The sequence below is a fragment of the Musca domestica genome, unplaced genomic scaffold (assembly GCF_030504385.1).
Source record: "Musca domestica strain aabys unplaced genomic scaffold, Musca_domestica.polishedcontigs.V.1.1 200, whole genome shotgun sequence".
NCBI classification, from domain to species: domain Eukaryota; kingdom Metazoa; phylum Arthropoda; class Insecta; order Diptera; family Muscidae; genus Musca; species Musca domestica.
In genome coordinates, this window is record NW_026712251.1 from 459,225 (window position 1) to 484,215 (window position 24,991).

General features: G+C 35.0%; 1 protein-coding gene across 2 annotated transcripts in view; it reads right to left on the reverse strand.

Moving 5' to 3' along the window:
• LOC101897029 (sex peptide receptor) overlaps positions 1-24,991 on the reverse strand; it is a 396,118-nt gene that overhangs the window by 316,356 nt on the left and 54,771 nt on the right. Inside the window, exon 1 of one of the 2 annotated variants that reach the window (XM_059122554.1) lies at positions 4,261-4,460. The exons of the other annotated variant lie outside the window; for it this stretch is intronic. The gene's annotated coding sequence lies outside the window, so the exon portion shown is untranslated. Of the gene's footprint in view, positions 1-4,260; positions 4,461-24,991 lie in introns of those variants that run through there. 2 annotated transcript variants of the gene reach the window in all.

The following is a 24,991-nucleotide window of genomic DNA, read 5'->3' on the forward strand; positions in this document are numbered from 1 at the left end:
GTTGACGAATATAGCCAAATATCGTAGACTAGCAAATTATGAGTCTAAATTCGGAGATTCAGAGGGGCCTCTTGCTTTTGGAGATGATTGCAAAATATTTAGGGGTTAAATAAACCAAAATCAGAAAAAATTTTCTGATCACACAATTGAAACCAATCGACACAGAAATTTGCATGAGAAGAGAGTTAAGGACAGGGAAGAAGTTTAGCATTTGTTATGACCATTTGATTATATTTATCTGTAAAATGGACCACAACAACTAACAGCACGACGGAGTGCGTAAATATTGTAGTGTTGTAGGGTATCACATGGTCGCCCCGCACGACTATTGCCTTTGATTACTTGTTTTTTTTTTATGTTTACAATTTGATTTATCCCTAGACGAATCAATCAAGTTTCACAAGGTGGCATATATAAATTCTCAACAAATGTTTCCATATGGTTAAATAAACAAACGCAAACATAAATATTTGTATGATTATAGCTACTTATGTATATCAGTGCAAGCGTTGCTAATTCGAAATTAATGGATTGACTCATTTAGTATTACTCAGTCTGTTTTTTCATTTGACAGTGGATTTGTATGGCCTACAAAATTAGGTATTTCCTTGAAGAGTGCGTTCGGCTTCAATATATTTATTCAATACACGATTTTTATAGCCAACACCATACTGTGGTCAGGGTGTTATGTCTTTGTGCGAGTTAGACCCAAAGTTCATATCGATGATCTGCATAAAATCACATTCTGATTCCGTTAATTGTCCGTTTAAGATGCAAACGTTGCACAAAACATTTGTTTGGTCCAAGGACCATTTTTCCTATTGAAATGCCTTCGTCAAATTTAGTATAATACGATAAGAACCAACTTATATTAGTTCCTTGAAGCTTTAAATTATAAATTTTTTAACTACTTTAACGATTATAGTTGGTATTATTATACCCTCCACCATAGTATGGAGGGTATATTAAGTTTGTCATTCCGTTTGTAACACCTCGAAATATACATTTTAGACACCACAAAGTATATATATTCTTGATCAGCATAAAATTCTATGTCGATTAATCGATGTCCGTCTATCCGTCTGTGGAAATCACTCTAGCTTCCGAACGAGTTGAAGTAGATTGATAAAATTTTACTCAAATGTATGTTATGTCTGCAGGACTCTTGGTATTGAAAATGGGTTATGTAGGTCCACCTTTTAGTATAGTCCCCATATAACGATACCCCCGATATTCGGTATTTTATCGATTTTAGCGACATTATTCACCGGAATTCATTCAAATATGGTATTTGAAGTTCGAAATGTTTACTACAGCCTAACACAGCAAATGGACCATGTAGGTTCATTTCTTCGTATAGCCCCCATATAGCGGTACCTCCGATATTCGGTATTTTGATGATTTTAGCTGCAACTTATACCGGATTTGTTTCAAATTTGGTATTTGAAGTTCGTAATGGATACTACAAACTTTGGCAGAAAATTGTTTGTGCAGGTCCACGTCTTCGTATAGTCCCCATTAACGGTACCTCCCGATATTTGGGATGTTAGTGATTTTAACGACATTATTTTTTTATAATTTCGAAGTTCGTAATGGATACTCAGCCTAAGACAGAAAATTTTGTGGGCGGGTCCACGTTGTATATTTCCCATGGTACCTATTCGGTATTTTGATAATTTTAGCTACATTATAAACATATTTTTTTCAAGTTTCGCTTTTGAATATTGTAATAGCTAATGACAAAAGTTGCCTATGCAGGTCCACTATAAAACATTTATTTATTATATGTAGCTCTACTCTATGTGTAATGTGATGTAGTGAATCATAAAGTCGGGGCAGCCCAAATTTGGCCTTTCTTTACTGGTCGTACTCTCTACTAATTATTAATTAATTATTTTAACAACCCCAAACACAAACGTATTTTTTTAAATATTTTGGGACTAAAACAAAGTTCTGAAATGAGAAACGACGATCTATACCTTCTGTTACTTATAATTGCTGTCAATAACATTCCAATCATGACCAAATATAGCATGAGGATCGAGTTAATATCTGAAAGACATGTACAATTTCAGGTAATATTCCGAAATTATTTAACTTTACAACAAGTAAGCAAAAGCTATATAGTCGGGGCCGATAACCTCTAATATGTTGGCAGTCCACTTAAGTCTAATCAGATTTTAGAAGATTTTTTGAAATAATGCCATACGGCCCTGCAAAAATATTTCCTTTGGTTTTGGACCGGGGGCATTTGGCTTTTAAGCTCTCTGTCGTGCTGATAGGTATTCAAAACAATGTCACACAAAAGTAGTAATCCACTGCTAAATATAACCCAATAGTTATCCAAAATTATATCATGTCCTAAACTTTAACCTCCAGAAAAATTCGGTGTCGATTGTTTTTAAATTGTGACCGGTAAAGCGACTGCAAAATCAGGAAAATTTAAATATTTTAAGTCATTCGAACTCCTAAAGATTTAAATTTTAAAAACAATATACTTCAATTCTGACCCTAACACTACCCCCATAAAAAATTTCGTGAAGATCAGAGGATATATAATAACCCCAACACATAGTGTTGTAAGATGAAAAAAATATTACAAAATAAACAATTAAAATTAGATTGTATATATATTACTATATATACGATATTTAAGAAATCTGCATCAATGTAATGGACAGAGGTGATCTTTTCGTGTATTTGTGATTTCGCTGGAATTAAGATTATAGGCGCTTTAGTGAAAATGTTCGTTATTTTTTACATAAACGTTATGGTCGTTGTTACCCGCTTAATATTGTCTGATAACCAAACAAAATATTAAGCATATGCCCATCCCTAAGATCTTGCCCTATCCAAAATTTCACGTCGATTGGTCTTTAATTGCGACATGTAAAGAAACTGCAAAATCAAGAAAGAAGAAAAAAGCAATAAGTTCGGCCGGGCCGAACTTTGAATACCCTCCACCATTTGGAACGAATTTGGCAATTCACAAAAAAATAAAATCCGTTAAAAATTCTGTTAAAATCTTTAAAATACCGAATGTAGCTGTTATATTAGGGTGTATACAACGACATGGACCTGAACAGGTAACATTTGTTATAAGCCATTTCAATATAGAAATGCGAAATTTAAAAAAAATGGTAATAATGTATATGGGGGCTATACGACGGCGTGGACCTGCACATACAATTTTCTGTCTTAGGCTGTACCATCCATTACGAACTTCAACTACCAAATTTGAAACAATTCCGATGAAAGAATTCGCTAAAATCATCAAAATACCGAATATCGGGAGGTACCATTATATGGAGGCTATACGAAGACGTGGACCTGCATAAGCAATTTTCTGTCTTAGGCTGTACTATCCATTACGAACTTCAAATACAAAATTTGAAACTATTCCGGTGAATAATGTCGCTTAAATCATCAAAATACCGAATATCGGGGGATACCGTTATATGGGGCCTATACGAAGACGTGGGCCTGCACAGACAATTTTCTATCTTAGACTGTAGCATACATTACGAACTTCAAATACCAAATTTGAAACAATTGCGGTGAAAAATGTCTCTGAGATCATTAAAATACCGAATATCGGGAGGTACCGTTATATGGGGGCTATACCAAAACGTGGACCTACATGGACCATTTTCAATACCAAAAGTCCTGCGGACATAACATACATTTGAGTAAAATTTTATCCATCTACTTCAATTCGTTCGGAAGCTAGAATGATTTCCACAGACAGACAGACAGACAGACGGACGGACAGCTAATTCGACTTCGAATTTTATGCTGATCAAGAATATATATACTTTGTGGAGTCTAAAATGTGTATTTCGAGGTGTTACAAACGGAATGACAAACTTAATATACCCTCCATACTATGGTGGAGGGTATAAAAATTTGTTGGACCATTTCAACCTCTAAATATTATCCGATCATCTTCCCCAACAATAGGCTTCTATTTTGACTCTAAACTCACCTCCATTTTCATTTTCATGAGAATCGGGCCGTATTTGTGACCTATGGAGTAAATACAAATTAACATGGACAGACGGTCAGAAAGACATACTTAGCTAGATCGGCTCAGCTCGGCTATATAGGAATATCCATATATAGTTTCCTATATTGGGCACAAATATTTCGAAGTTTTACATAATTGTCGGCCCAATCAAAGCTATAATACCCCCAACACATAGTGTTGTAGGGTATAATTATAGAGTTTAAAATTCTTAATATGAAATTTTAAGAACTTACCAAAACAACGAGGAAATTTCGCGAGTTGCTTATTCAGTTTTTTGTATCAAATCCAAATTACAGGTTTGTGCTTTCCCATCTGATATTTTTGCTCACACACACACTATCAATAAAAAGTATAATACCGACATCAAAATAATCCACAATCCTCGGTAGGAAATCCCATTAGCTTTCATTTTATTTTGCTTTTTAAATCAAGCTTTATTTAAATGTTGTTCCGTATACGAAAAAAAATATTTAAATATTTTCTAAAAATTTAACAATATATTTTGATATTTTTTACCAAGGTTTTTATGATTTCAAAAAAAAAAAAAAAAAAATATAACAAGTAAATCATTGCTGGATCTGAGACAGAGCAAGAACAATTCGAATATGTATTTGTAGCAAATCAACGATGTTATGCATCCATCTTCCTATCTCGCATAGTTTAGTCGATCTATACATGTCTATCCGCCCAGCCATCTGTATGTCTATCCATATTATGTCACAGACTACTATTACAGTCTAATTTTCCTAAAGTTTGCATGGCCGGAATATAAGTCTTTTGTTCGGGAAGATAATCCTAAATTATAAAGGCTATAATATGGATCAAAGCTATATATTTTATGCTCATTTGGCGGTCGGTCTCTAGGTCACAATTGTATACTGACCATAGCATAATTAGAATATAGGGCACGACAGAAATCTATCATATAATCATCGTGAAGAAATGAGACAGCCAGAGAGGCAGCTCAATTGCAGCATCAGTAATTTCCTGGTCGTGTTCTCTCGCGTTTGGGAGACCAGAATTGGCTGACTAGATCATGCGATTTACCACCTAGAGATTTTTTTCTTTGGGATTTGTTGAAGTCTTTGGTTTACGCGGAAAAGCCGCAGACGACTCAAGCCTTAAAAGAGGAAATTGGACGCTGCGTTAATGAAGTACCTCAACATGCATGGAAAAATCCGCGGCGGACATTTGCACTACATCTTAATCCATACATTAAAAGTTTCGCCATTTTGTATATCCTCAGCCACATGGCCTTCTGTCCAAAAATGCCTAATCGAAGTAACGGTTTTAGATCCTAGGTCTCTTTGGACCAAATCTGTTTTAAGACATTTGAAGTTCACGATAACTCTCGAAGGAAGTATCTAATTTTGTCCAAACTTGGTACTTTGTGATATTGTTGTCAAATATGGACCTAGGTAATTTACTATATAGAACAAGAAAGGAACATCCAATTAGGTGTAAACTTTGGAAATCTTATTATTTTAAAAATGGACAATCCATCATGTACCTCCCCCACAAAGGGTCAAAATTGTTAATAATTATAACTGTCATAAAATTCGAAATAAACACTCGATTCTACTTATATTTCATATATCCCAACATTTTTGGAAATAGAAGATATGGCGTGAAGATGGTATTTAGCTCAGAGAATGGAGGACAGGTTTCAACAGCGACAACAACAAAAACTACCCTGAGTTATTATGTGATGGAAAGAGGTGAGGGTGATTCGCGTGAGTGGTTATGAATTACCTTAGTAATTTGGATTGGCGACAGAGGCCTGGTAAGTAAAACCACGATTCGAATGGGTTAGGCGTCGAGGTTCATGCAATCATAGAGGGTCGCGGTGATCGCCTTGGTCGATTACAACTACTAACAAATATTCCAATAAGAGAAAGGTAAAGCAACGAGAGCAAACACAACAACCACGTTGTTGTCCGTTTGCAACTGGCACTTACGACCGAATTGGGTCTAGAAGCTAGTATGTCAAATTTGGTGAAGATCGGTACAGATATAGCTACAGTTCCCATAAATATTGTTCATCCGATTTGTTATTTTTGTTACCCACAGCCGTAATATGCATTCCTTAACAACGATATTCAGGGAAATATATGAAATACAGTTCAGAAATATCTTTGCCAAATTTTATCAAAATCGGTTCCGATTTGCATATAGCTTTATCCGATTTCAAATTAACCGTGCACTAAATGGGCAATACAAATCCAAATTTAAAAGATACAAATGCTTCGGCATATTTAGTTCTTTGAACTTTAAATTATAATTATATAAATTATAATTATAATTAATTATAATTTAAAGTGCAAAGAACTAAATATGCCGAAGCATTTGTATCTTTTAAATTTGGACTTGTATTGCCCATTTAGTGCACGGTTAATTTGAAATCGGATAAAGATATATATGGCAGCTATATCCAAATCGGAACCGATTTTAATTATAATTATAATCATAGCGTGTATGATTGAATTCTCCCATAAAAACATTTAATTGTTATGCGGAGCTCTACTAAATTAGCAAAGTGGTGTAGGGTATCATAAAGTCGGCCCCGCCCGACTTTAAGACTTTTTTTACTGGTTAATAATTATATCTCTTCTAAGATTCAAAATAAACATCTGTTTCTCTTGAAGTATCGCATATCCCAATATTTTTTCTAATGCAAATTCTTGTGAGAAAATAATAGATATCGGGCTATCCCTTTTGGTACCTTCCCCACAAAGGGTCACTCATATCTTTCATAACTTCAGCGATTCTATTGAAACTTGGTATAGGGTGTTTTTTTAAGCAAGATAGAACTTTAAGTTGTAAAAAGTAGCACAAAAAATTAAATTTTGATGAAACCTGTTTTTATTTGTTTCAGTATACTCTGACAAATCATCATGAATAGACTCACGATTGAATAACGCTACGAAATTATCCAAATTTACTTTGAAAATCAGGCTCTAGAGCACTTGGCAAATGACCCATTGTTTTATCGCAAAATTGTGTTCAGCGATGGCTTATCAAGTTTGTTAATAAGCTAATTTGCAGCATATGGAGTGAGACCAATCCATAAGAGACCCTACAGACTCCATTACATCCAGAAAAAAGCAACGTATGGTGCGGTTTTCACACTGGTGGCATCATCGGACTTTATTTATTCAAAAATGAGGCCGGAGCTCGCGTTACGGTCAATAGAGATTGTTACCGCACCATGATCAATAATGTTTTGTTTACAAATATGGATGACATTGATCCGGAGGAGATGTGGTTTCGACAGGATGGCGCTACGTGCCATACGGCGAACGCAGCCATCGACTTATTGAAATCAAAATTTGGCGATAAGTTGATTCCAAGAAGTGGACCTGTCAATTGGCATTTGAAACCTCTCGGTTACTTCCTGTGGGACTAAGTGAAGTTATTGGTTTATGATGATAAACCAGCAACAATTGACGCCTTGGGGCCAGCATTGTTCGTGTTATTCGTGACATACTGCCAGCCGTGCTCGAAAAAGTGGCCAAAAATTGGACGTCCAGAATACACGTCGTCAAGAACAGCCGCGGTGCCCATATGCCCGAAATCATTTTCAAATATTAATGTCACGTATTGATCTTTCAAATAAAAAAAATTGATTAAAATTTAATTTTTTGTGTTAATTTTTACAATTTCATGTTCTATCGGAATTAAAAAAACACCCTTTATATCTAAATATTTTTGTCAAACACACATCTGATGTACATATGGAATTCATCAGCTCATTCCTTCAATCATAATTACAACTTGCCCCACAAATGGTTAAAATTATGATTGAATTAAAAAAAAAAACACAGATGTATGATTTTCTTCCGATTTTTCACATCCAAATATTTTTATCAGTATTAGATGAAGTGGAATGCTTTGGTCCAATATATCTGGTAGCTCATGCATATTTCAACATTTTCCAAAAATTATCACATATCTCTTATAAACTTAAGTTCCATACAGGCACGTTGTAATATATATGTCTCAGAGTAAGTTCAGATGAGAAGTGTAAAATATTGGTCCATTCCTTTGAATAAATATAATATAAGTCAAAACATATAAGGGCTGCGATCTATACCCTTCATCTGTCGGCAAAACCGATTCATACTTTTTAACTTGTTTTTATTTATGTAACAATATTCTTCTTTTATATAACTCTTTGCGTTTTTCCATTACAAAAGCATTACAATTTCCTTTTTTACTTTTGACATTCCAAATTACAAAAGCCACAATTTCAAAGAAATCATTATAACCTCCGCCGACACACAAATGAAAATGGAGGTCAACTGTACAAAGGAAAATACAAGCAAACACAACAACAAAAAAACTCTAATGGCATTATCAACCAACGCAATGAAATGTTTTTTGTTTTTTCATTCATTATTTCATGTCTGCACTAGTTTTTCGTTAATAATTTTCTCTTCACTCCTATAGTTCTTTCTTCGTAAGTAATGACAACAACTATAATTGTGTATAGGTACGCGCGTGTGTGTGTGTGCGTGCAAGCCTGGCACTGTTTGTTATCCACATTAAAATAAACATAATTATATATTTATTATTTATTGAATATGTCTGTACAAACAAATATCAACAACGTCGAATTACACAAGCAGACAAACTCACTCACTCACCCACAATTTCTCACCTCCACCACCTATCCTCCTGAATAATTTACATAAACAAAATGGACAGGGTAGAAGAGCGCCAGCATTTCGAACAAAACGAAAAAAAAATAATAATGCAACAACATTAAATTCAATTAACCCCATATTGTTGAATGAATGGAGGTTTGTTTATTTGGCTGAATGAAGACACAACGACAACGCCGGTACGCCACAGACTAGACGACAATAAGGCAGGGGTGGTGTGGACGTGGGGTAGCCGAGCAAATGTTAAGCATTAAACATGTGGCACATCTAATTTCCACATTGTAAATGTATTCACACCATCACAGGCTCTATACAATTGTTATCTCCATGCGGAATATTGCGGGAAATATGCGTTAAGAGGCAATTATTTTTAGAATATGTGAGAATTTTTCAAAAGCTACAATACAATGTGTGTGTAGGTATGTGTAAAGGTTAAAGTAATTAGTACTCCAACGAAAGCTGCTTTTGAAAATCTTTAAAAAACTTCTTAATGAAAAAACGTGGAAACTGGGTAATTTTGTAATGAAATGTCTTTAAAATTACCAATTACAACTTTAACCGGATGAGTTTGTATAAAGTTGTGCCATTGTAAAAGCCTATTGGAAACGGCAATGGAAAGAATCTTGATACTGAACATTAGATAGATGTTAATGGGTAGTTGGGTAATAAGATGGGGTTTTTCAAAACCGAGACAAACTTTTATTTACAATTAAAAAGGCTGGGCCGAACTTTTTTATACCCTCCACCAACATTTTTATCAAAGTAAAGTAAATAATGAAAAGAATAGGATATGTTAACTTAAAACCAGTAAAGAAAGTCCTAAAGTCGGGCGGGGCCGACTTTATGATACCCTACACCACTTTGCTAATTTAGTAGAGCTCCATATAACAATTAAAAGCTTTTATGGGAGACTTCAATCATTCCAGCTATGATTATAATTGTAATTTAAAGTTCAAAGAACTAAATATGCCGAAGCATTTGTATCTTTTAAATTCGGTGCCCATTTGGTGCACAATTAATTTGAAATCGGATAAAGATATATATGGGACCTATATCCAAATAGGAACCGATCTCGATAAAATTTGGCAAATATATTTCTGAGCTGTATTTGATATATTTCCCTGAATATCGTTGTTACGGAGTGCATATTACGGCTGTGGGTAACAAATAGATATATGGAAGCTATAGCTATATCTGAACCGATCTTCACCAAATTTGGCATACTAGCTTCTAGACTCAATTCGGTCGTAAGTGCCAAATTCCACCCCATTTGGACAAACATTAGACGTTTGGTGGACAATAAAAGGTAAATCGGATGAAGTTATATATGGGAGCTATATCCAAATATAAACCGATCTCGATAAAATTTAGCAAATGTATTTCTAAGCTGTATTTGCTATATTTCCCCAAATATTGTTATTACAGAGTGCAAATTACGGCTGCGGAGGAAAAAACAACAAATCGGATGAACAATATATATGGAAGCTATAGCTATATCTGAACCGATTTCGATCAAATTTGTCATACTTATGTGGGTTGTGAGTGCGAAATTTCATACTATTCGGGCTGATATTACACGTTTAATACACAATAAAAGACATATCGGACGAAGATATATATGGGAGCTATATCTAATTTCTTACCGATTATCTCCAATTTCAATAGGGTTCGTCCGTGGGCCAAACAAATGTTCTCCATGTTACCAACAAATGCACAAATACATAATACTCTTACCACTATGTGGTGTAGGGTACAAAAAGAAAGCAAAGGCTATAGTCATGTGGGGCCGACCATGTGATACCCTACAACACTACAATATGTCGGAAGCTCCCTTATATCCAAATCCATTTGGAAGATTTCCGTTTAGAAATGATGTCATTAAGCCCTGCCCAGATGTTACCCTTAGCTTTTTGACCGGAGGCATTTGCCCAATATTTACTCACTCCGTTGTGTTGTTAGGTATTCCAACAATTTCACACGAAAGTTGTGGTCCATTTTACAGCTAAATATAATTAAATGGCCATTCAAAATTCTACACTTCTTCCCTGTCCTTAAGTCTTTTCTTATGCAAAATTTCGTGTCAATTGCTTTTCAATTGTGACATGTAGAACGATTGTAAAAACTGGAAAATTTTATTTTTTTGGTCCATTTAAACCCATAAATGTACATCTACAACAACAATAGGTTATAATTCTGACCCTATCCCTATCATCATGAAAAATTCCTTGAGGATCGGCAAATTATTTCGACCTGGGTAAAATATCCTAAAAACATAGTGTTGCAGGGTGTACAAAAACTTGACAAAATGCATGTTGAAAATTATAAGTCAAATTGTAAAAATCGTTTGCGTCAAAAATATGACAAAAATTAAAAAAATTAAAAACAAATATTCCCTTTTGGCATAATTTGCCCCGATTTTCTTAGATTTAATCCTCTACTGGCTAGAGACCAATCCGAATTGATGAGAATTTTGAAAATCGATCCAGCGGATCTTGACTTATCAGCAGAATAAATAAGATCTATTTCTTTTACATATATATTATACCTACAGGGTGAGATAAAATAACTGCATCAAAGTCAAATGTATTCATTTCTACATTTTTTTTTTAAATTTTACTGAATGGAAGCCAAAAATGTCGGAAATAGCATCAAATATTAGAATAAGTTTAGCTTTGTTCGAATTGGTCACATTTGCCACGAATTATGGCCTTAAAACGGCCAATGAAACCGTCACACGCTGCCCGAATGTTGCTCTGTGGTATTTTGACCCATTCACGGTGAAGCGCTTGCTTGAGATGATCGACTTTGGTATTTTTTAGTGCCAACCTTGCTTTTCAAAATACTCCAGACACTATAGTCCAACGGATTGGTATCCGAAGATTTTGGTGGCCATTGTGTGCTGGAAATTAAGCGAGGAACCTCATTTTGTAATCATTCTTGGTAGGCGCGTGCTAAGTGCGATGGAGCTGATTCCCGTTGAAATGTCCAAGGTCTGCGGCAAAAATGTTTGCGTGCCCAAGGGTGTAATACACCCTCCACGGGTGTATAAATTGACCGTGTCTGATGCCACGGTCAATTTATATGATCGGAGGGCGATCATCAGCCACCCACACCATCACCATGGCCGACGCTTGAGTTCTGATGGCCAACCTAAGGTGTACATTTTCAGCAGACCTCTTTCGCAAGTAAATACGACCATTTTGTTTGTTTACAAACTGCTGAGCAACGAATGTTTTCTCATCGGGGAAAAACAAATTCGGCAGTTCACCACTTTCGGCCAAGCAAAGCAACTCTTTAGCTCTTTTGAGTCTATTTTCTTTCTGTTGCGATGTAAGTTCTTGCACGTTTTGGAATTTCAATGGCTTTACCCCGAATGGAATATTGCGCTATGTTCAGCTCACGAGCCATTTTTCGGCCACTGCGACGCGGGTTCCGATCAATTCGCTTCTTTACTTTTCGAACCATTTCTGTTGATATTGCTGCTTTCTTCCGTCCACTTCCTTGACGTCAGGCTACAATACCAGTATCACGGTTACGAGTGATGGTACGATACACAAAAGATTTATTCACATTTAAATGCTGGAGTGCTCCAACGATAGCCACTTGTAGTTTTCCAGCCAAATATAAAGAAATCACACTAACCCGCTTCAATTCCATCACCAATAACTATTTTCTGGAAAATTCTCACCAAAATGATTTTGTACACTTGTAAACAATATAATGAGCTGTCACTGGAATAATTTTAACAGCTGTCGGACGATTGTCTTAGAAATTACAGCAATCTAAAGTTGGTTGCAGTATTTTTATCTCACAAATGTACCAAGTCTGAATGGAAACGGATGTTAATTTCTCGTTTTATAAGCTTCATGGATATTCAAAGAGATGACCCATTGTGGTGGAGGTACCAGTAGGAGTGAACCGATATATTAAATCTGCACAGCAGATCTTGTGTTAGTAGGAATAATGGGATGTGTAAAATATGAAGAGAACCGGAAACTTATTTTGGATTTTATAATCGATTTGGTTATTCAAAATTTTGAATCATTGTGGGGGAGGTACCAGAAAGAGTGGACCGGTATATTCCATCTTCACAGCAAATTTTGTGTTGGTAGAATTAATGAGATGTGTTAAATATTAAGAGTATCCGAAGCTTATTTCTGATTTTATAATCGTTTTGGTTATTAAAAATTTTGACCCCTTGTGGGGGAGGAACCAGAAGGAGTGGACCGGTATATTCCATCTACGCACCAGACCTTTGGTTAATAAAAATATTGGGATGTGTGTATTTTGAAGGCAATCGGACACTTACATCACATTTTATAAGAGTTATAATTATTCAAAATTTTTTTTCTATTTGGGGAGAGATGCTTGATGGAGTGTACCGATATTGTCCAATTTCGCACCTGACCTAGCACTGATGCAAATATTAGGATAAAATATTAATATGTAAAATATTACGGATTTTTATACCCTCCACCATACTATGGAGGGTATATTAATTTTGACATTCCGTTTGTAACTCCTCGAAATACTCATGTCAGACCCAACAAAGTACATATATTCTTGATCAGCGTAAAATTCTAAGACGATTTAGCCATGTCCGTCTGTCTGTCTATGTGTCTGTCTGTCTGTTGTAATCACGCTATCTTTCGAACAAATTGAGATAGAAGGTTTAAATTTTGCACACATGTATATTTTGCCAGTAGGCAGGTTAAGTTCGTAAATGGGCCATGTAGGTCCATGTTATCATATAGCCCCCATATAACGGTACCTCCCGATATTCGGTATTTTGATGATTTTAGCGACATTATTCACCGGAATTGTTTCAAATTTGGCATTTGAAGTTCGTAATGAATACTACAGCCTAAGACAGAAATTAATATGTGTAGGTCTTCGTCTTCGTATAGCCCCCATATACCATACCCCCCGATATTCGGTATTTTGATGATTTTAGCGACATTATTTACCGGAATCGTTTCAAATTTCGCATGTGAAGTTCGTAATGGAAACTTCAGCCCATGCCAAAAAATTGTCTGTGCAGGTCCACGTCTTCGTATAGCCCCCATATAACGGAACCCCCTATATTCGGTGTTTTGATGATTTTAGCTACATTATAAACAGATTTTTCTTCAAGTTTCGCATTAAAATATTGTAATAACTTATGACAAAAGTTGCCTATGCAGGTCTACGTTGTCATATAGGCGTCCGGTATTTTTAAGATTTTAACAGAATTTTTAACGGATTTTATTATTATTATTTTTTTTTTTTGGAAATTGTCAAATTTGTACCAAATGGTGGAGAGTGTTGAAAGTTCGGCCCGGCCGAACTTACAGATTTTTTACTTGTTTAATATTCACTGGCTTTTGTAGCTTTTAGTCGCATATGGTATATACACTTATACAAAGGACCATACGACGGATTTTCCTAAAAAAAAAAAAATTAAAAAAAACTTATTGGTATTATACCAAGTTTCTCAATTTTAACCAAAAGTTTATTTCGTTTTCTTCTGATTTGTAAATTAATTATTTTTCTTTAACAATTGAGACCCTGATTATATACTAAAACAATAATATATGTCACACTGAAACCACCTTGATGATACAACTTATTTACAAATTGATTTGATGGAATACCACGCCACAATTGACAGACCTTCGATTAATCAACGAAATCAAACCAAAAATGTCGCCCTCTTCAAAAATATCAATTAATAATATTTCATTTCGTTCTTCAATATTGTTCCCTTTCCTCTGCGAGGTAAGCTCTTATCTTATCACGACTGCGCTCATATTACCTTGGATAACAAATAAATGCAAAAAAAATCCAAATTTTACTATTTCCATTCATTCCTTTATTCATATTTGTCCTTGTGTGTAATTTGACGATTTTGTGTCACTGTGTGAGTGTGTGTTTGTGTGTGTGTGTGGCAATAAAAACTAAAATTAAGTGTATTAAACGATTTATTGACTTTACTTTTATCTGCAACCAAATTAACACACTGTCAATCACAGGAGATTAAATTTCCACGACGACGACGATGAGAACAACAACAATAGCGCCAATCATGATGACTACTTCTGACGTCATTGGTGCGGTGGCATGTTGGCATACCGCGAATGCCAACCGTCAAGCACCAAAAGCAGCAAACCCTGAGAATTGGTGGGTAAAACAACTACTAGCACCTGATAGCTTCACAATGAGTGATTGGATATGCATCTGGGAGTTCAAAGTTACACACATACATCCACACAAGAGGGTGTGTTGAATAGCTGTGTTTGTATGTTGTATCGAATATTTTCTACCCATGAAACCACAATAAATATTGCCAAACACTTGAACTTGATTACAAGTGGGCCAAATTGCTTATTGGCTGGCCCTTTTTCTACTTTTAAGGCTTCAGCGGCAATGATAGCGAATGTACGGCATCTGCTATTAAATCCAAAGCTATCTGCGTATTTTTGACCTTGACAGAAGGAAAAATAATAATATTATTCATTTTTAGTACTGACTCAAAATCAAATATTATGATAACCTGAATTAAGTGTTTCGGTAGTTAGATATGAAAGGAAATGAAGTAAAAAAATCAATTTTGTTTTCATAGCAACCGATTGGGGGGTTGAATGAATATTTTAATTTTGCATTGTTTGTTTTAGTGTTTAATTAAAAATATTTGAATGGCCCATCGAGGGGACCCTCAGGAATAATTAGTTCTAAGTTCAATTTATTTGGTTAATACTTGAGAGAAATATTGAGACTATAAGTGGTTATCTATTATTTAAATTTGTTGAATACAATAAATTTTGCATGCGGTATACATAATTAAAAAGCCACACAATTTCCTATGGAGTATGGTAAGGCATATACCCACAAATATTTTAATACAAGTGAAGGGGCCACCGAATTGTTGAATATAAAGAAAAAATGGAAGTATAACTTGATTTCTATTACTTACACCCTACCATCAAAATATCGAATATCGGGATGTACCGTTATATGGGGGCTATACGAAGATGTGGATCTTCTTAAGCAAGTTTCGGGCACAGGCTGTAGTATCTATTACGAACTTCAAATACCAAATTTGAAACAATTCCGGTGGATAATGTAGCTACTATCATCAAAATTCCGAATATCGGGAGGTGCCGTTATATGGGGGCTATACCAAAACGTGGACCTATATAGCCCATTTTCAATACCAAAAGTTCTGCATATATGATATAAATTTGAAAAAAAATTTATCAATCTAATTGATTCCGTTCGGAAGCTAGAGTGATTTCCACAGACGTGCAAACGGACGGACTTCGCTAAATCGACATGGAATTTTATGCTAATCAAGAATATATATTCTTCGTGGGGTCTAAAATGTATATTTCGAGGTGTTACAAACGGAATGACAAACTTAATATACCCTCCATACTATGGTGAAGGGTATAAAAAAAGCATCAGTCGGTTATGTCAACCGATGTATATCCTCAGCCAATGTTCGATTATTCAAATATATTTGTATTTCTGTTATGACTAATCAAACTGCTGGCTGGGTTGGGTTCCGAATTAATGGGCCAATGTTGTCCACTTCGTATCGGACCTAAATAAATATGCTATAAATATTGCAACGCGCCAGTTTCGTTTCCTTCCGTTTTTATGAGATTTTTATACCCTACACCACAAGGTGGTCAGGGTATTATGTCTTTGTGCATTTGTTTGTAACAGGCAAAAGGAAACGAGAATGACCCATAGTTCCTTTTCATGATCTGCATAGAATCCCATTCTGAGTCGATTTATGCATGTCCGTCCGTCCGTCTGTCCGTCCGTCTGCCCATGCACAGAGTACAGTTCGCATTTATTGCCCTATCCAGATGAAATTTTGCACAAATCATTTGTTTGGCCCAAGGACGAACCCTATTGAAATTGGAGGTAATCGGTAAAAATTTATATATAGCTCCCATATATATCTTCGTCCGATTTGCTTTTTATTGTGCACCAAATGTGTAATATCAGTCCGAATAGTATGGAATTTTGCACGTACGATCATATTGGACCTGAAAATAAGTATGCCAAATTTGATCGAAATCGGTTCAGATATAGCTATAGCTCGCATATATATTGTTCATCCGATTTGTTATTTTTGACCTCCGCAGCCATAATATGCACTCTGTAACAACAATATTTGGGGAAATATTTCAAATACAGCTCAGAAATACATTTGCTAAATGTTATCGAGATCGGTTCAGATTTGGATATAGCTGCCATATATAGCTTCGTCCGATTTGCCTTTGAGTGTGCACCAAACGTCTAATATTTGCCCAAATGGGATGAAATTTGGCACTTACGACCGAATTGATTCTAGAAGCTAGTATTTGAAACTTGGTGAAGATCGGTTTAGATATAGCTATAGCTTTCATATATACCGTTCCTCCGATTTGTTATATTTGTTACCCACAGCCGTAATATGCACTCCGTAACAACGACATTCAGGGAAATGTATCAAATACAGCTCAGAAATATCTGAGCTGTATCCAAATCAGAACCGATCTCGGTTCCGATTTGGATATAGCTCCCATATATATTTTTATCCGATTTCAAATTGATTTTGCACCAAATGGGCAATACAAGTACGAATTTAAAAAATACAAATGCTTCGGCATATTTAGTATTTGAACTTTAAATTATAACTCCCATAAAAACTTTTAATTGTTATGCAGATTTCTACTAAATTAGCAAAGTGGTGTAGGGTATCATAAAGTCGGTCCCGCTCGACTTTAAGACTTTCTTTACTGGTTTTATATATTTCAGAAAATGTTAAAATGTGCGTGAGGTACCAAAAATGTTTGTACGTATGCGAGAGTTGGATGCATATTTCTATTTCTTTGGGCATTTGTTTTTGAAAATCTTGAACCATTTGTGGGGGACGTACCAAAAGGAGTGGACCGATTTATTTCATCTTCACACCAGACCTTGGGTTAACAGAAATATTGTGATGTGTTTAATTTGAAGAGAAGCGGATCCTCATTTCGGATTTTAAGATAGTTTTGATTATTCAAAATTTAAACCCTTTGTGGTGGAGGCACCAGGTGGAATGGTCCGATCTCTACTATCTTTATAACAGATCTTGGATTGATGGAAATATTGAGATGTGCCAAGTCTGCATGGAATATTCACAATTTTGACCCCTTGTACCAGAAGGAGTAGACCGATATATTTCATCTTAACACCAGATATTGGGTTTATAAAAATATTGGAATGTGTGCAATTTGATGACCAACGGGCTTTTACAACACATTTTATAAGAGAATAATTCGAAATTTTAACTCTTTGTGGGGGAGGTACTTTATGATGTGGAGCGATATTATCCATTTTTGCACCTCAATATTCTTTTTTTTTTTTTTGAAAATTTGAGGAGGTATCAAAAGGAGTGGACCGATATATTCCATCTTCGCACCAGACCTTAGATTAGTACAAATATTGTGATACGTTTGACTTGAAGACAATCGGGCTCTTACATCACTTTATATAAGAGTTATAATTATTCCAAATTTTGACCGTTTTTAGAGAAGGTACTTGATGCAGTGGACCGATATTGTCCATTTTCGCACCTGACCTAGCACTGATGCAGATATTAGTATATGCAAAGTTGGAGCAAAATCGGATTATCATTTCTCTATCTATGCAGTAAATTATTTTCTTTGAAAATGTTGAAATATTGAAGGGGAGGTACAGGTAGAAGTGACCATATTGCCAATCCCCGAACTCGATCTAGGGTTGACAATAATAATACGATGTACCAAGTTTGGACCAAATCGGATACTTCCTTTGAGAGGACGGACATAACTATATCGACTCCAAATGTCCTGAAATGGATTTAGTGCAACGAGTCATAGGGTCTAAAACCCTTATTTTGGTAAGGCAACATGATTGAGGGTATAAAAAAATTAGAACCGAATAGATTATGTGGGTAAATAGATCTATGAAAAGTAGGTATAGTTGGTATAGTCCCCATATAACGCTATCTCCCTACATTCGGTATTTTGATGATTCAAGCGACATTATTAACCGGAATTGTTTCAAATTTCGTATTTGAAGTTTCCAATGACTATTACAGGCTATGACAGAAAATTGCATATGGAGGTCTTCGTATAGGTCCCACACAACAGTTATTTTTTGAAAATTTTTCAAATTCCTTTAAAATGGTGGGGGGATTTAAAAGTTCGTTCTGGCTGAACGGATCTGTTTTTTTTTTTTTTTTGTTTAGCATTTAAATTGCTAATTTTGAACTACTTTTTAATACGTAACGAAACAACTAGCTTAAAAAAACAAGTAAAAACACATTAAGTTTGGAACTATTAATACCCTCCACCTTGGGGTAAAGGAAACATTAGAGCCCATTGTGACCCACAAATACCAATTTTTGACAAATTCGTGGGAAAATGTAACAATAATCATCAAAAGCGGGAGATACCGTTACCTACAATATTTCGGCAACGTAGTTGGAACCCATTAGGACACAAAAATACAAATCCGCGAAGAAATGTGACAAAAATCATCAAAATACCGAATATCGGGAGGGCTATGCCAAATCGTGGACCTATATATACAATTTTTCGCCACTCGAACTAGAACCCACTATGACTAAAAAATACCAATTTTTTGAAAAATCCGTGAAAAAAATTAGCCAGAATCATCAAAATACCAAAAATCGGGGGGTGGCGTTATATGGGGGCCATACTAAAGCGTGAACCCATACATACAATATTTCGCCACACGAACTAGGATCCATTTTGACCTACAAATATCAATGAAAAAATGTGGCATAAATCATCAAAATACACAATATCGGGAGGTACCGTTATATGGGGACTATACCAAAACGTGGACCGATATATCTCATTTTCATTTCCAACCATCCTAGACACAATACAAATTGTACTGCCAAAATTTGACGCTCTACGTCAAACAATGTGGTCTGTATCGTGATTTTAACATACAGACGGACGTCGTTAAATCGACATAGAATTTTATGCTGATTATGAATATATATAATTTATGGTGTCTACGACGAATCTTTAGGGATGTTACAAACGGAATGACGAAGTTAATATACCCTCCTTTCCAAGGTGGAGGGTACAACAAAGGGTCAAATTTTACACCGTTATACTCCTTGTATAACCATTCATATTAAATGTAAATATTTTCAAAACTCAGAAGTGAAAATATTTATATATGTTCGCCTGCGAACCTTTAACCTTCAAAGTTAATAAATTGATTCAAAAAGGGTGAGTAAGGGCACTTGTCACATTGCAACCCTCATACCTTGCCGATACTTCACTTAACATGTTTGTTTAATGTAAATAACTCGTTACAACTTGTTATATGCGTAAGTCTATATAATATAGGTAGTTACCATTTTGTGGTAAATAAAAGCCAATATACGTCATACGTTTTTACGAAATGTTGTTTTTATTCTCCCCACTCTAAGATAGTGGTTACAACAATTTTATTTTTATGCCAGCAATATTTCCAAATATTTCTTTGGGAGATTTTGAAAACGACATGAGAATCTGTTAGAAATGCAAATTAACTTTTAAATGAATCTTCAACACGAAGCACGTGAAATAATGTTATAAATTAGTTCTTGTTACTTCTGCTGATTTTTGCAGCATCACATATTGTGTTGACTTTTATATTGTACTAGCTGAATCCGGTGCGCTTCACTCCCACCCCTTTGATTTTATATGCATTCACAATTTTATATATAAAAAAAATTAAACAAATTCAAAAATTAAAAAAGAACGTAATTATTGTAAGCTTTTAACAAATAGCTCGCTCTACCAACGCGTGGACATATCAAGAGCAGCTGACCATGAGAAAATCAGAACTTGCCAAATTTAGTCCGCATGAAATAGCAAATGCCAAGCGTGCAATCTTTTGTAGTTGAGTGGCGTTTCTGTTGCAATTAGTAAATTCGAGGTATTGCAAAGGCTTTGTGGGTCAATGCTTCTTAATAAAATCATATCCCAATCTGAACCGATTTCAATATAATTTGACAGAATTTACATTTACACCACAAGTGGCTACCGTTAGAGCACTCCAGCATTTAAATGTGAATAAATCTTTTATGTCTCGTACCATCGCTCGTTACCGTGATACTGGTAGCGTAGCCCGACGTCAAGAAAGTGGACGGAAGAAAACAGCAACATCAGCAGAAATGTGTCGAAAAGTAAAAAAGCGACTTGATCAAAACCCGCGTCGAAGTGGCCTAAAAATGGCTGGTGAGCTGAATATATCGCAATATTCTATTCGCAAATATTGGATAATGAGCCATTGAAATTCCAAAAAGTGCAAGAACTTACACCGCAACAGAAAGAAAATAGTCTCAAAAGAGCTAAAGAGTTGCTTCGCTTGACCGAAAGTGGTGAACTGCCGAATTTGGTTTTCTCAGATGAGAAAACATTCGTTGTCCAGCAGTTTGTAAACAAACAAAATTATCGTGTTTACTTGCCAAAGAGGTCAGCTGAAAATGTGCACCTTCGGTTGGCCACCAGAACTTAAGCGCCGGTCATGGCAATGGTGTGGGCCGCCATAACAGCTTATGGTCGCTCTCCGCTCATATTAGTCGACCGTGGCATCAGAATAAATGCCGAAAGTTATCGTGAAAATATTCTGGAGGGTGTATTAAAGCCTTGGGCATGCAGACATTTTTCCCGCAAACCTTGGGCATTCCAACAGGACTCAGCACCATCGCACTCAGCACGTGCCACCCAAGAATGGTTATAAAATAAGATTCCTCTCTACATTTCCAGAGCACAATGGCCAACAAAATCTCCGGATACCAAAGCAATGTTGGCACTAAAAAATACCAAAATGTCTATCACCTCAAGCAAGCGCTTCGCCAGGAATGGCCCAAAATACCGCAGATCAACATTTGGGCAGCGTGTGACGGTTTCATTATCCGTTAGAAGGTCACATTTCATGCCAAAGGTGACCAATTCGAAAAAAGCTAAACTTATTCTAAAATTTGATGCTATTTCCGACATATGTTGCATTCGCTCAATAACATTTAAAAACAAATGTAAAAATTATGGCGTTTGACTATGTTGTAGTTTTTTTTATCTCACCATATATATACACTGGTGGCCAAAACTAAAGCAACTTAAATCGCAAAGACAATAAATGTCCTGTAACTTTTACAAAAATAAACAAATCGTAATTATTTTTCCAGTTTTAAATGAGGGGTTTAATTCACTTTTAGGAAACTAAAAATAAAAATACAAAAATAATTTTGAACGAAAAATAATATGTGGAAAACTAAAATGACCCAATTTTTGCTTGGTCAAAACTAAAGCAACTTTTAATTTTTTATTTTAAAATAATTAAATTTTGGCTAGTAGTCGATAGCATAACCATTATTTTTGATATCAGCTGCACACCTACGAGTCATTGAATCTATAACACGCTCAATTTGATCCTTGGGTGTGCTTTCCCAGGCACCCCGAATTCTTTAGAAAATGTTGTGCTTATTTATTTTCGAATCTCTCTTAATCTTCCTATCTACGATACTCCAAAGGTTTTCTAAGGAGTTTAGGTCAGGTGATTGTGCCGGCCATAACAAAACATGAATTTTTGACTCCCGCAACCAATATTTTACAAGTTTTGATACAAGTTTGGGATCATTGTCATGCTGAAACACCCAAATCAGCCGAATATTTTACTCAGCGTAAGGGAACAACGCGATGTCCAACACATCTTTGTAAAATTTTTCACGTCTGAGCTATTAATATTAAACGTAGACTCATCCCAGAAATAATGTTTCTTTCCATTGAGCTTGATTCCACTTAATATTATCGTTTCCGAAAGCCTTTTTGATTTTTTCAGATATGAATAGTTTTTTGATGGCTTACGGGCATGTAGACAAGCTGCCACTACTCGTCTACGCACTGATCTCGAGCTTATTTCCAATGATTGTTCTCTCACCAATCCAGTTGAACTCTTAAATAGTTGTTTTTTATTTCTCTCACAATTTGTGGATCAGTACGGTCTGAAGTTTTTCACGGCCTTCATCCGTTATGGACTGTTACTACTGATCCAGTTTCAAAAAACCGACTTAGTATACAGAAATAATTATGAAATCACATAAATATTTATGAAATATTTCTCGGAAATCATTTTCTGTGATATGTTGTTTTGATAGTCACTGATAATTTCTGTTTTATTCAGGTACTGTATTTGCTTTTAGCCATTTTTAAAATTTTTTGGGCAGTACTTAAAAAACGAAAATAAAAACACATAATGTTGTAAAAAAACTTCTCAAAAAGAACATATGACAAGCGAAATTGTCGAAGGAAGCAAAAAGCTATTAATATCACAGTAAAAACAACTGAAATTGCAGCGGTTATTTGAATGTACAACAGAGTTGCTTTTGTTTTGTCCAAGCCAAAATCGGGTTAATTGACTTTACCAAACAATTTTTTTTTTATATAAAAATGAATTTTGGTTTTATGTTTTAGGTTTTTAAAAAGTGAATGAAGTACCTAATTTAAAACAAGAAAAACTTTCTCATTTTCTTAATTTTTGAAAAAGTTACAGGGCATTCATTCTCCTTGTTATTGCAGTTGCTTTAGTTTTGGCCACCAGTGTATATATATGAGAGCTATATCCAAACCTCAGCCGATTTCAATATAATTTGGCAAATTTTTTTTGGTACCAAATCTCGTCTCTCTGTTTGAATTTCATTAGAATCGGACATACGTATCATGTTTGGCTCATCAAATATATAAAATCGTCTGAAAATATATATGGGAGCTATATCCAATTCTGAACCGATTTAAATATAATTTGAAAGATATATTATTGTACCAAATTTAGACACTGGTGTCGAAATTTATTGGAATCGGACATACGTATCTTATACGAAATGTATGTGGGAACTATATTCAAATCTGAATCGATTTCAATATAAAGTTGCAAATGTATGTTTGTTTTAAATTTCGTTATACATTCCAATAGATATGTGCATATAAAATCTAAATTCTTGGGAAGTACCTCCGATTCTGATGCTATATCTCCAGTTCCAAATGGAATTTCAAGAATATATATAGCCTATGTTACTTTCAGGCTATGTTGTAGTATACTCGGACATTTTCAGGATAATCTATACAGCGGGTTTCAAGTCCATAAATTACAAACAATCAAACGAACATTTTCCTCTATTATAGATATAGATATTTGGAAACAAAGTTCTGGTCGCATCTTTTGTCCAATAGAAATGACATTTTTCACAGTGTCTTTTCGTTGGCCCAAGGGCGAACCCGGTGGGAACTGATCGTAACCGGTTCAGATTTTTATATACTTCTCATATGAGTTAATGTGTGTTAACTGTTAACATGATGTTTGTATAACAGTAGAATATTCGATAATAGACTTTCATAATGTTCGCACATGAAAAAAAAAACGCCCACACATACTTAAAAAAAAAAAAATAATAAAATTTTTCTCAGTTAAGATTATTGTCAGTATCTTAATAATGAACCAAGGGCATTATAACATTTCTTCCAAGTAAATATGAATGTATGCCTTTGAAAGCATGCCCGGGAGCAATTACAGAAAAATGTACGCAAATTGTTGTGAGCTGAAAGAAAATAAAAAAAAAAACACAGGCATAAAGAAAAAAAAACCATCCTAGCAAAAAAAAAAAAATCCCAAACCCAATTTAGAATTGAAAAGTGAAAATGTAATGTCATTTTATTGTGAAATTCATTAAATGCGCAGAATAGCTATGAAATGTGATATTATTGAAATTCGGCTATTTTTGTGTCATTTAATATGATTATCAAAATTATGGCAGTGTGTAGGGGTGTAGGTAGTAGAAATTCCGTTCATGGAGCATGACCACGCCTACGTATAGCTTAGGTATAACAGTACTCCCTTTATTCTTCATTTTGGTAATTTTAGCGATATTGTTTTGAAATTTATACTTAAAGTTCTTAATGGGTACTACAGCGTATGACCAAATAAATGCGTATTCAGTCCAAAATAACGGTACTTTTGTTATTCGACATTTTCATGATTTTAGCAACATTATTCACCGGAATTGTTTCAAATTTCGTATTTGAAGTTCGGAATCGGTACAATAGCCTACAACATATCACGTCTTCGTATATCCTTCATATAAAGGATTTCACTTTATTTTTTTTTTGAAAATTTATAAGTACTTCCAAAAGGAGGGTATTAAAAGTCTGACCCTGCCGAATTTATCTACTTTTTTCCTTCCTTCACTTTAAATGATAATTTTTGGAAAACCTTGAAATAT